At 34.2% G+C, this 12,563-nt stretch overlaps 1 protein-coding gene across 1 annotated transcript in view; it reads left to right on the forward strand.

The window, feature by feature from the left end:
* The window catches only part of gbe1b (glucan (1,4-alpha-), branching enzyme 1b), a 149,185-nt gene that overhangs the window by 91,508 nt on the left and 45,114 nt on the right, over positions 1-12,563 (forward strand). The window lies entirely within an intron of this gene.

Consider the following 12,563-nt stretch of genomic DNA (forward strand, 5'->3'; position numbering starts at 1 on the left):
CAAATTTTGGCAAAATATGCAAACCTGTTTTTTCACCTTTTTTTCCCCACATGTCTTCAATTCTAAAACCTGCATGATGTTTACATAGTACATTTGTATCTGTTTTCGTTGATGTTAACCATTGGCTTGACGCGTCATCAGTGGATAATTACAGCTGTTTGTAATATTTACAAAGTAGTCATTATTGACCGTCAGCATGGTCAATAGTCAGCACAAACAGTGTACTAGCCCCACCTGCTGACCAGGTATTGACGCTGTACTACCCATTTTAGTGTGTGAATCTCAAATAAACCGGTTCAGATTAAAAGAGACAGACTTTTTCCCCAGCCAAGGCTATAACACACACACACACACACAACCCAAATCCCACAGATTACCTCGTGTTTGTGAGCATATGGGCAGATTCATCCATGATGCACACTGGAGGTCTGTTATTGTTTACTGCTGTTCTTTTTCTGCCAATACCACTAGCAGTAATGACAGCTACAGATGTGGACTGCCTGATGTGGACACTTTTTCTACTCTCTACTTGTAGTATATCTGTTAAAAGCTTTTGTCTACTGAGTGAAAATCCTCTCCTAATGGTGTTGTGCCCCAGCTGAATATATATTTTTCAGTCGGTTAAGCCTCTATCAGCCCAAAGGGCTAGAAGAATGTGAAATGTAGAGACATCAGGTATGTTTGCTTGTAAGAAAGCATACTTGGTTTAGCTTTTTAGATTGTGAAGTGCAGACATCATACTAAGAGCCTTTTTTCTTTTGTCAAAAACAAATATATATATATATATATATATATATATATATATATATATATAATTTTATATTTTAATTTTAATTATATTTTAATTTAATTTTATGTTTTTTTTATTTTTTGTAGTAAAGTCCAGGATGTGAAACAGTGAGATGTAAAAGTGAATGCCCTCTAAAGAGGACAGACTTTGCAGGGTCTCAGGATCATTAAAATGTATCTAGACTTGAATTATTCCTCCCAATTAAACTTTTAGTACAACAGGGATTAAGTACTACGCATTATCCATTATCTACGCAAGTTTAGACATGCTTATTCCTGAAATAAATTACATAAAATGTCCCACAAATTAAATAATTAAAAGCTTCAAATGAATCATCAAATGGGAAATTTTGGGTTTTTGCCTCATTAATTGCTTAGTTAATAAAAAAAAAACCTTAAAGTTGACTTTACTTTGTCTTTATAAAATGAAGGTAACTAATAAGCCAAAGCGAGCGAGAAGACAAAAAATGGTAAATACAGGACGATGTGTCATGTCAATGGATCAATGGCTGTGAAGTCATTTAGCCAGTGCAAAGCAAAAACAAATTGTTTGAGCAAGCAAATCAATTTGAGCTACCCTCAACTCTGCGAAGCCCATCTATTTACTCTCTAGTGGCAGAAGATGCTTGCAAAGTAAAAGGCCACAAAGAAATGACGGCCATGTTTGCAATGCAGAAAGAAGATGAGCGCTGTGAGGCAGAGACTCGACATTATAACACACTCGCGAGACGGCAATGAAACGGCTCAGTGGTTTCATCATTAAATCAGCAGGTGGAGAGTGAGATGAATGTACGCTTGACTTTCAGAGATGGAGAAAAACTTCTGGATCACCTTCAGAAGCACAGATTGATGTCTGACTGTGTTCAAACTGTGCTTTTGATCAGTCAAAACTGCTGAAGAATTCAGTGAAATTTACATTAAGATAAAACGGCATGCCCAAAATTTACTAATTAACTCTTTCCCCGCCAGCGTATAAAAAAAAAAGTTGCCTGCCACCGCCAGCATTTTTGATCATTTTCACAAAAGTTTCGTGGCCTCCAGAATATTTTGTTGTATGAATATCTGAACATGCAATATGTCAAAAGAAAGAACAGAGCCTCTGCTTTTAAACAAAAAACTTGTTTTATTCTAGCTTAATGCATTATTTTTTTGAGGAAAAAGCTGAGAAAATTGCGTTTTTGTCAAAGACTACATCTGATCAAAACAGATGGAGTAGATCGAGTCCATCAACACCCCTAATGCTTGCACAGTCCTATACCTCGTTCTGCGTCGACATTTCATTCGGTAACATTGGGCAGTTTTGCTAATTTGTATGCTTTTTAATGTTAATGATCGTGTTATTTTACATATGCATATACTTGCATATATTGTTTTTTTCTGTTTCTTTGATCAGGAGATTCAGCACTCTTTCAGAAGATGCCTAATAGCGCCCCCTACCGTATAACAGTGAAAACACAGAAAGCCGTACATTTCCGTCAATGGCGAAATGCTGTGCTGTCAATGGCGGGGGGAGAGTTGATAAAAACATTGAGTGAAAATATTGAGATCATATAAATTTAAAGGACTAGTTCACCCAAAAATGAAAATTCGGTCATTATTTACTAACCCCCATGTCATTCCAAACCCATAAGACATTTGTTCGGTACACAAATCTCAAAAATCTTTTTAATGAAATCTGAGAGTTTTCTGTCCCTCCATTGACAGGCTACGCAACTACCACTTTCAAGCCCCAGAAAGATAGTAAAGACATCATTGAAGTAATCCATGTGACTCATGTGGTTTAACCTCAATTTTATGAAGCATCACCAGTGCTTTGTTTTGCAAAATATTAATCTCTCTTTTTTGCTGCTTTCTGGGGCTTGAAAGTGGTAGTTGCGTAGCCTGTCAACGGAGGGACAGAAATCTCTCAGATTTCATTAAAAAGATTTTGAGATTATTTAATAAGGGTAAGTGGGCTCATTTACCATTGTTCAGCGAAATTTCACTGACGAAATCAAGTCATTTCAATATTGATTCACCAGATCTGGAATTTTGCGTGAGATTTTCCTATGCAGATTCCGCAAGGTGTCCAATTCAAGTTGGTCTCGCGGATTCATTGTGTTGACCAACTGAAAGCTGCTTGGTTTCAAAGTGGCTTCTATGTGAGACGTGCTTTGCACAGCACATCACTTTACTATTGAAAATAGACAATTCAAGTATCACAAAAAAGTTCTCAAATTTGTGTAACCCAATACAATGGTAACAGATCTAAGTTTAAGTCTAAGATCTAAGTCCCCTGTTTCTCCAAGACAGATTTGAAACATAGGAGAAAACATAAAGACAATGTGTTTAAACCTGAAATACTGAGCGAGAGAGATAAAGGAATGAGCGTAATTGACTGTGAGCTTACGGTAGTCATGAAGTCCAAAGTCATTTCCTAAACAAATAACTGTTGGGCTGTTTTGATATTTGTCATGATAAAAAGGCCCCAGTAACTGTATTTCCATTATAGATTTATTTAACGTTAAGAGTCGACTTGCTTTCAGCTCTAAATGTGTGTTGTGTTTGTGTAAGATGGAAGGGGAGGATAAACTACTAAACTAATTGGTCTCTGAAAGCAGGGTTGCATGTGATTCAGCTATAGGTCATCAGGATTAATCCTGAATCACATTTTAAAAGGATCATCTCATCGAGCTCAGTGTTTGCGTATGCTAATGCCTGCGTGGTTTTCCAGACAACCTTGTTTCAAGGGCAGATCTCGAATAGTGCTTTAAATTGAAAGACCAGCATGCCTGAAGGACTCTCGTCTGTTTTGAATTTAAAAGGAAGTTGTCTCCTTTTCATAATAAGTTGTCAGGTTCACTAAAATATTTTTCTGTACTTAAATCCTACCACATCTAAACCTGAATATAAAGACCTTAGTCATGCACCGAAATCTGAAATATTTGGCAGAAAATGCTTTTTCAGTTTCAGACTTAATTTTTTTGGAGGGCCTGGAATCATTGACCAGAACGGTGGTGTTTTATTAGCGCTTCTCCAAAGGCACGTCTGACTGTCAACATGGCTATAGCTTGACATTTGAGCCAAACCGAGCCAGTAAATTTGGTCCGTCACACTTTTAAAAACATTTTAGCTTTTATAGCTCTTTTAATGTGTCGTGACAAATCACTGTAGTTCAAGCGGCAAGTGAACTAGCTGTTTCCATCCAATGTTTTTTTTAATGCGATATCCCAAAATTTGCATAAAAATAGGTGGATGGAAACATAGCTAATGTCTATTTTATGCACCGAATGTGGATAAGCTAACACCAGGTAAACATCTGCTGTGTGTATGCGACGGCTGGGTCGACGACATAGATTTCTCGATTTTAATCAATGTTTATTTTGACGAACAGCAATCTTTTGGTCTATGCTGTTTAACAAAACTTCACCAAACATCATTTGTGGCGTGTCGGCCATCCAGTACATCACTATAAGCTTTAGTGCTGGTTTCTTCTGATATGAATCACGTCTCATGTAATCACTCAATCTGTCCCAGGAAGCAATAGCCGTCATTTCACAGTTTAGGTTAACTATAGACCCGATATAGTCCGGCTTTGAGTAACTTCTAGACAGAATAACCTTGAATTTGGTTACATGTGGTTTTTGCCAAAATAACTTGCGAGATGTATGATATTCCATCATATCATGTAAGCAAAGCCAACTGAGATTACAAGGTGTTTGGTTTCATTTCTTTGGCGTGTTCTATGCGTAGCCTATGCGTTAATGACTAGTCTATTCTTGGGATATGGTTAAATGTATTAAATTTAATTTATTTCTATTAAATTTGAACTGACAGCCCAAATTTTGCCTTGTTTTAGCCTAGACGTCTGGGCTGTTTTTGGACGGCTATTAGACGTCTTTTAAACGCAAAATTGCTTGCTGGGGTGTTTTGACCACGGAAAGACAGCAATAAATCAGTTTGTAAACAATGTCACGTATCACGTTACTTTTACCTCAGGAAAGATATTCAATGACCATAATAAATATATGATAAATATATGCACTCTATATATATATATATATATATATATATATATATATATATATATATATATATATATATATATATATATATATATATATATATACACTCTCACCTAAAGGATTATTAGGAACACCTGTTCAATTTCTCATTAATGTAATTATCTAATCAACCAATCACATGGCAGTTGCTTCAATGCATTTAGGGGTGTGGTCCTGGTCAAGACAATCTCCTGAACTCCAAACTGAATGTCAGAATGGGAAAGAAAGGTGATTTAAGCAATTTTGAGCGTGGCATGGGTGTTGGTGCCAGACGTGCCGGTCTGAGTATTTCACAATCTGCTCAGTTACTGGGATTTTCACGCACAACCATTTCTAGGGTTTACAAAGAATGGTGTGAAAAGGGAAAAACATCCAGTATGCGGCAGTCCTGTGGGCGAAACTGCCTTGTTGATGCTAGAGGTCAGAGGAGAATGGGCCGACTGATTCAAGCTGATAGAAGAGCAACTTTGACTGAAATAACCACTCGTTACAACCGAGGTATGCAGCAAAGCATTTGTGAAGCCACAACACGCACAACCTTGAGGCGGATGGGCTACAACAGCAGAAGACCCCACCGGGTACCACTCATCTCCACTACAAATAAAAGAGGCTACAATTTGCACGAGCCAAAAATTGGACAGTTGAAGACTGGAAAAAATGTTGCCTGGTCTGATGAGTCTCGATTTCTGTTGAGACATTCAGATGGTAGAGTCAGAATTTGGCGTAAGCAGAATGAGAACATGGATCCATCATGCCTTGTTACAACTGTGCAGGCTGGTGGTGGTGGTGTAATGGTGTGTGGGGATGTTTTCTTGGCACACTTTAGGCCCCTTAGTGCCTATTGGGCATCGTTTAAATGCCTCGGCCTACCTGAGCATTGTTTCTGACCATGTCCATCCCTTTATGACCACCATGTACCCATCCTCTGATGGCTACTTCCACCAGGATAATGCACCATGTCACAAAGCTCGAATCATTTCAAATTGGTTTCTTGAACATGATAATGAGTTCACTGTATTAAAATGGCCCCCACAGTCACCAGATCTCAACCCAATAGAGCATCTTTGGGATGTGGTGGAACGGGAGCTTCGTGCCCTGGATGTGCATCCCACAAATCTCCATCAACTGCAAGATGCTATCCTATCAATATGGGCCAACATTTCTAAAGAATGCTTTCAGCACCTTGTTGAATCAATGCCACGTAGAATTAAGGCAGTTCTGAAGGCGAAAGGGGGTCAAACACAGTATTAGTATGGTGTTCCTAATAATCCTTTAGGTGAGTGTATATACCTAACCTATTAGCAATGTCTTCCTTAATTAATGTGTGTTGGATAAATTTGTTATAAAAACAACTTAGTATTACAAAAGAATATCATTAAAAAGTTTATATAAAAACAACTTTATGTGCTATTTAAAAGTTTGCATACACATTTGTAGTACATACATTTGATTTAATGATTAATTGATAATTACATCAAAATTGTCGATTATGGTTTTTGGCTAAAAGAAAACCATGATTTTGGTTTCCGTGCAGGTAAAAAAAAAAAAAGATTATTTCTGCATCACTAACCTTTTTTTTTAATACTGTGCTTAAATCTGACCTCAACTAAACCTGAATATGAAGAGCTTAGTATAGTTTAATATAGTGTGTAGATGAAGTGGGACTGGGAAATGTTGCAAGCTGGATTTGAACTTGTGATGCTGAATTTAGTATAGTTATGTAAGCACACTTCAGCGTCTGTTTCTATTAAATCAGCTCTGAATTGAGCAGCTGTATAACTTTGACCATGGGGTGTTTTTTTTCTTTTTTTGCCCCAGCTCTGTATCCAACTTTTAATCAAAAGCTGACTTTGAAGCACTTCACCATGACGAAGCAAACACTAAGCTTTGACTACACCTTCTGCTTCATTTCTAACTGTATTACACACTCTTTTCCCTGGCATTGAATTTCTCTGTGTGTGTCAATTGGGAATCTCAGCTGCCAGCGTGAGGCCTGAGCCACAATACAGCTCTCCGGCTCTGACGGGTTTGAGGCTTCGAGGTATCAGATGCTTTGAAGGGCCGCTGTTCACGTCTGACACCCTTTAAATGAACTAATGTCACTTTCAAATTCCACTGTCGTGTGTGTCTATGGCTCAAGATTTGTTTTTCTTACTGTGAATCTGCAAAATGCTCTTTGTCATGCACTTTTGATTTCAGGAAATTCTGAACCAGGTTGCTGAAAGAAAACATCCTAGTCATGAGTCTCGGATAAATGATAAATGGGTGAATCTTACAAAGAAATGCTCAAGTCGCATTTAAATATTATGACAATATTAAAAAGCAGCATGTACACTACTGTTTTTTATTCATCAAGGACACATTAAATTGATCAAAAGTGACAGTAAAGACATTTATAATGTTATAAATGCTGTTCTTATAAATAAACTTTCTATTCATCAAAGAACCCTGAAAAAAAATATCACTGTTATATATATAAATATAGCAGCACTGTTTTCAACATTTGATAAAATAAGAAATATTTCTTGAGCAGCAAGTCAGCATATTAGACTGATTTCAGAAGGATCATGTGACACTGAAGACTGGAGTAATGATGCTGAAAATTCAGTTTTATATCACAGGAATATATTAGATTTTAAAATATGATCAAATAGAAAAGTTATTTTAAATTATAATAATATTTCACAATAAGTTTTTGCTGTGTTTTTGATCAAATAATTGCAGTCTTGGTAAGCATAAGAGACGTAAAATATTAAATTGAATTGTAAAGGGTACATTCTAAAATATGCCACAATTGTGGGATATAAGTCACAATGTCAGTCACAGTTACAAGAAATAATCACAATTATTTTTCTTTTTTCTTTTGCGTGGACACGGAAAACATTCTCTGTATTTTTTTTAAATGATTAACTTTTAAATAAATAAGGCCTATAATAAAGAACTGTTTTTATAGCAATATTATTTGATTGACATTTAAGCACATTTTAGCCTACAATTCCATGCAAACATAAAACAAAACAAAAAAAGAATTTCGTTATAATGCAATTTAGTAAAAAAAAAACTTCCTGTCCAGACTTAAACATTTTTTTATTTATATAAAAATAATTTTTAAATAATTTTGTTTACTTAAAATCACATGTAACATTCAAATAATGCATCACTGTTGTTTTCTTTTATACAGTAAAAATAATGTTTTGTTTTACAATATAGCAGGCTGTTGAGAGTTGGGGAAAGGGCTGTAATTGTGCTTAATTGTCATATGTGACAACACATAAAAGCTTAATGGCACTTAAAATGATTAATTATTTTAAATTGTTGTTGAAATATGATCCTGGACATGTTTTTGACAGATTTTGTGAGATTTACCCACCGTTAAGAGAAGGAACATCTGGCTACAATAATGAAGGATGTGGAATACACCTCTCTTACACATCTGCTGTATGTTTCCTGTTGTGAAATGTTTATTAAACTCCAGATTAGATTTTGCTTGATGGACAAAAACAAATCCAAAACCTCAAATAAATCCATGCAGCAAACAGACTGTATACTTGCCATGATCATGCGTTCTTTGGGGAGACTGGGAGAATATTTCACCTGCTGTGATTGTTATTGTTCAAATTCCCAGCTTCATTTTTTCAGATTTAGAATCATGACTGTAGTCAGGGACTCGCCTGCATTTGTGATCATTAATACGACTCTCAGTGCAGAGTTTTTTTTTTCTTCTTCTTTTTTTCTGTTTTCTTATTGTTACCTAAAACTATTTCGCTAATTGAAGTAAGGTTGAAAAAGAAAAAAAGAAAAAAAAAACTATAAATTAGTTGAAAAATAAATTAGATGACAAACTGGCAACTAAATGAAAGAAGTTTAAGTACTATTATTACTAAAACTAAAAATGAAATAAAAATAAATGAAGATGAAACCTGTAAATATAGAAATAAAAGCTCTTTTAAATATTAATAAATTCTATAATAGTATATATGTAGCACTAAATTAAAGGGATGGTTCGGAGTAATTTCAACCTAGGGTCCTTTGCACCATGACCTCGAGCCAAACACCCTCCCAGAAGCCTTTTTTTCCCTTGGTTGATCATTATTAAAGTTAGAGCTTATTTTTAAATATCAGCCGGATGGTTTAGTGCAGGCGCTAATGGATCCAAGGATGTATCTGGTAAATTACCCCACTAATAATGCCCAGAATGGTACCAAACTTCTACAGTAGTACAAATAGGTTCTGTACTCATAAAACGAGGCATTGGAAAGTTCCTAAGTACATCAGGAGTTTATTTAAATAACACTTGCCTGATGGCTAACCCGGACGTCAAGGTCACTTCCGTGATTTGGGAAAAGCCTGTGAAAGTCAAAGAAAAAGTTTTTTTCTGTATTTTTGGTCAAATAAATGCAGGCTTGATAAGCAATAAGAAACTACTTTCAGAAACATGAAAAATAATCACGTTTCCAAATATAGTTTTAAATGGGATTATGACGCATGGAAGTTGCATGTATCCACCAAAATGGTTTAGAGCTTGCAAGATTGTTAAAGTGCTTTAAATTTTAGGAACGTTTACATAATTCGATCAGTGAGGCGGATACTGACCTCAGGCATCCTCATCGTGGAGCCCTTCACAGTACGTGCACTTCCTCCCTGTTTGCTTATGCTTTGACACTTCTCTTATACAGCTACGTCATTTATTTCATTAGAAAGCACTGTCACTCCTTGTCCGTTCCACTTCACCCAGGCATCCATTTTTATTTCCATTTTCTTGTCTCCTTCCTCCTCCTTCTGAATAAACAACTTACCTCATCACCATTGTTGTTCTTCTGTTCTCTTGCTTGTCAAAGCACCTCCTCTGAATTCAATTACCCAACTGTTGTTTTATGATGTTGTCTTGTCAGCTGATGACGGATTCATTATCTCATCACTCCGCTTGACAAGACTGTCACAACGCTCTCTTATTCCTCTGCTCACGCTCCGCTTGTAAATATATCGGCTGGCTCTCTCCTCTCCAGTCCTGTCTGTGATCTCCAGTGCCATCCTCATCTCTGAGATCATCGTGCCCTCAGAGTCCAGGAATTCACACAAACCCTGCTGTTGTGATCCTGACAAAAACTCTGTTGTTTTAGTTGAAGGCCGGTTAACATCTCTGATATGACTAAATATTTATGCACACTGTGGCAGAATACGGTTGTCAGTTGTGTGTGTGTGTGTGTGTGTGTGTGTTGCTAAATGCAGCTCTGATCACACACAGTTTTGGACTGTTAGGACTGTCAAGCTCTCATGAAAAATGTCTGGGAAAAAAAGAGTGAGACACAACCCAATATGTGTCAATCACAAACAACGGTGACTAAAATGTTGCTTAAAATATTTATAAACAAATATCAGGCCACAAATATTTATAAATATAAATTCATGACAGCTGAATTAATTATTCAGCATCTGAACCAGTGTTATTTATATAGTATAATAGTTTTTATAATTTTTTTGAATTAGCTTTCATTTTTATATATTTTATGTTTTTATATATATATATATATATATATATATATATATATATATATATATATACACACACACATTTAAATGTGTATATATATAATTTAAATGTATATATATATACACAGTACAGGCCAAAAGTTTGGACACATTACTAATGTTTTTGAAAGAAGTTTCTTCTGCTCATCAAGCCTGCATTTATTTGATCAAAAATACAGAAAAAAATGTAATATTGTGATATATTATTACAATTTAAAATAATTGGTTTTCAATTTATTATACTTTTAAATTATCATTTATTTCGGTGATGCAAAGCTGAATTTTCAGGATCATTACTCCAGTCTTCAGTGTCACATGTGACATCCAGTCTATCACATGATCCTTTAGAAATCATTCTAATGTTCTGATTTATTATGAGTGTTGGAAACAGTTCTGCTGCCTAATATATTTGATGAATAAAAGGTTAAAAAGAACTGCATTTATTCAAAATAAAAAATTTTTTTTTAATATAAATCTTCTTTATTATCACTTTTTATCTTTTATCTTTTACTTTTTACTTTTTAATAAAATTATTGATTTATTTAAAAAAAAAAAAAAAAAAAAAAATTACTGACCCCAAATTACTGACCAGTCGTGTATATTGTTGTTATAAAAGATTTCTATCTTGAAAACATTTGCTTCTTTTTTTTTTTTTTTTTTTTTTTTTCTTTTTCTTTTTTTTATTCATCAAAGTATCCTAAAAAAGTATCACAGGTTATGAAAAAATATTAAGCAGCAGAACTGTTTCCAACTTTGATAATGAATCATCATATTAGAATGATTTCTAAAGGATCATTTGATAGACTGGAGTAATGATCCTGAAAATTCAGCTTTGCATCACCGAAATAAATGATAATTTAAAAGTATAATAAATTGAAAACCAATTATTTTAAATTGTAATAATATATCACAATATTACATTTTTTTCTGTATTTTTGATCAAATAAATGCAGGCTTGATGAGCAGAAGAAACTTCTTTCAAAAACATTAAAAATAGTAATGTGTCCAAACTTTTGGCCTGTACTGTATATATATATACATTTAAATAAATATATTTATATTTATAAACCATATTTTATATATTTTCATCTTTATATATTTTAGTCATTTAAATTTTAGTTACATTTTTACTAATTTTGTAATGTGCCCTGCTCATTTTATTGTTTATTTTTTATATTACACTTTAGGTTTAATTTATATTGATTTTAGTTTTAGTTTTAGTTTTTTGTTTTTGTTTTTCATTTTAATATCTAGATAGAAATTTTAGTGCTTCTTATTTCAGTAATTCCTAATTTTTGTTTAGTTTGAGTTTTTCCCATCTAATTTCAACTTTATTTCAATTAAAAAAAAAAAAATTGTAATAGTTTATTTTAGTTAAATTATACAAAAATGTACGTCAAGTCAAGTCAAGTCAACTTTATTTATATAGCGCTTTTCACAATGCAGATTGTATCAAAGCAGCTTCACAGTATTAAATAAAATAGTACATCAGTGTTTGTTTCTAGTGTAAAACGTCCACGTTTGGTAATGCTGATCAATAGTATTGTTGATTGATTGATTAAATTAAGTATCCCCAACTGAGCAAGCCAAAGGCAACAGTGGCAAGGAACCGAAAAACTCCATCAGGTGTACATGTAAGCTTCCAAATATATAATATAAATGAAATAATCCTTCAATTAAGACACTAAAATGAAAATAAAATGTTCACATTTTTATGATTTTTAATAAAAATGTAATAAAAATATAATATAATATATTATCTAATATATTTTAAATGTATTATATAACATTTTCTTTTTTGCCTGTCGTTTGCAGTTGACTAAAAGTTCGTTTTGGACCCTAGAGATAGTTATATAAGATAATATAGGCCCATACTTACATGTAAGTCTGGTGGGAAAAACTTGGCAATTTCTCATATTTTACAGTGCATTGAGAGACATAAAAAGTGGTACATCAAAAGGCAGTCTTTTCTATTCCTGTTACTTAACCCTCAGACAAGGTCATTTTGTGTTTCATAATGCATTATTCAGTCCTATCTTTTCGTCTCCTGGTTCATTATGCTTGTGTGTTTGTGGTGCTTCTCTCTGTTCTTTCAGCAATGTTTTGAATAAAGGGTCTGCGAATTCATTTAGCATTCATTCGGTTGTTAGAAAATAAACCACAAAAAAAACCCGCTCTGGGAATAGATCTTGAAGCTATGCA

Source organism: Squalius cephalus, assembly GCF_949319135.1.
Source record: "Squalius cephalus genome assembly, chromosome: 11".
In the NCBI taxonomy this organism is placed as follows: domain Eukaryota; kingdom Metazoa; phylum Chordata; class Actinopteri; order Cypriniformes; family Leuciscidae; genus Squalius; species Squalius cephalus.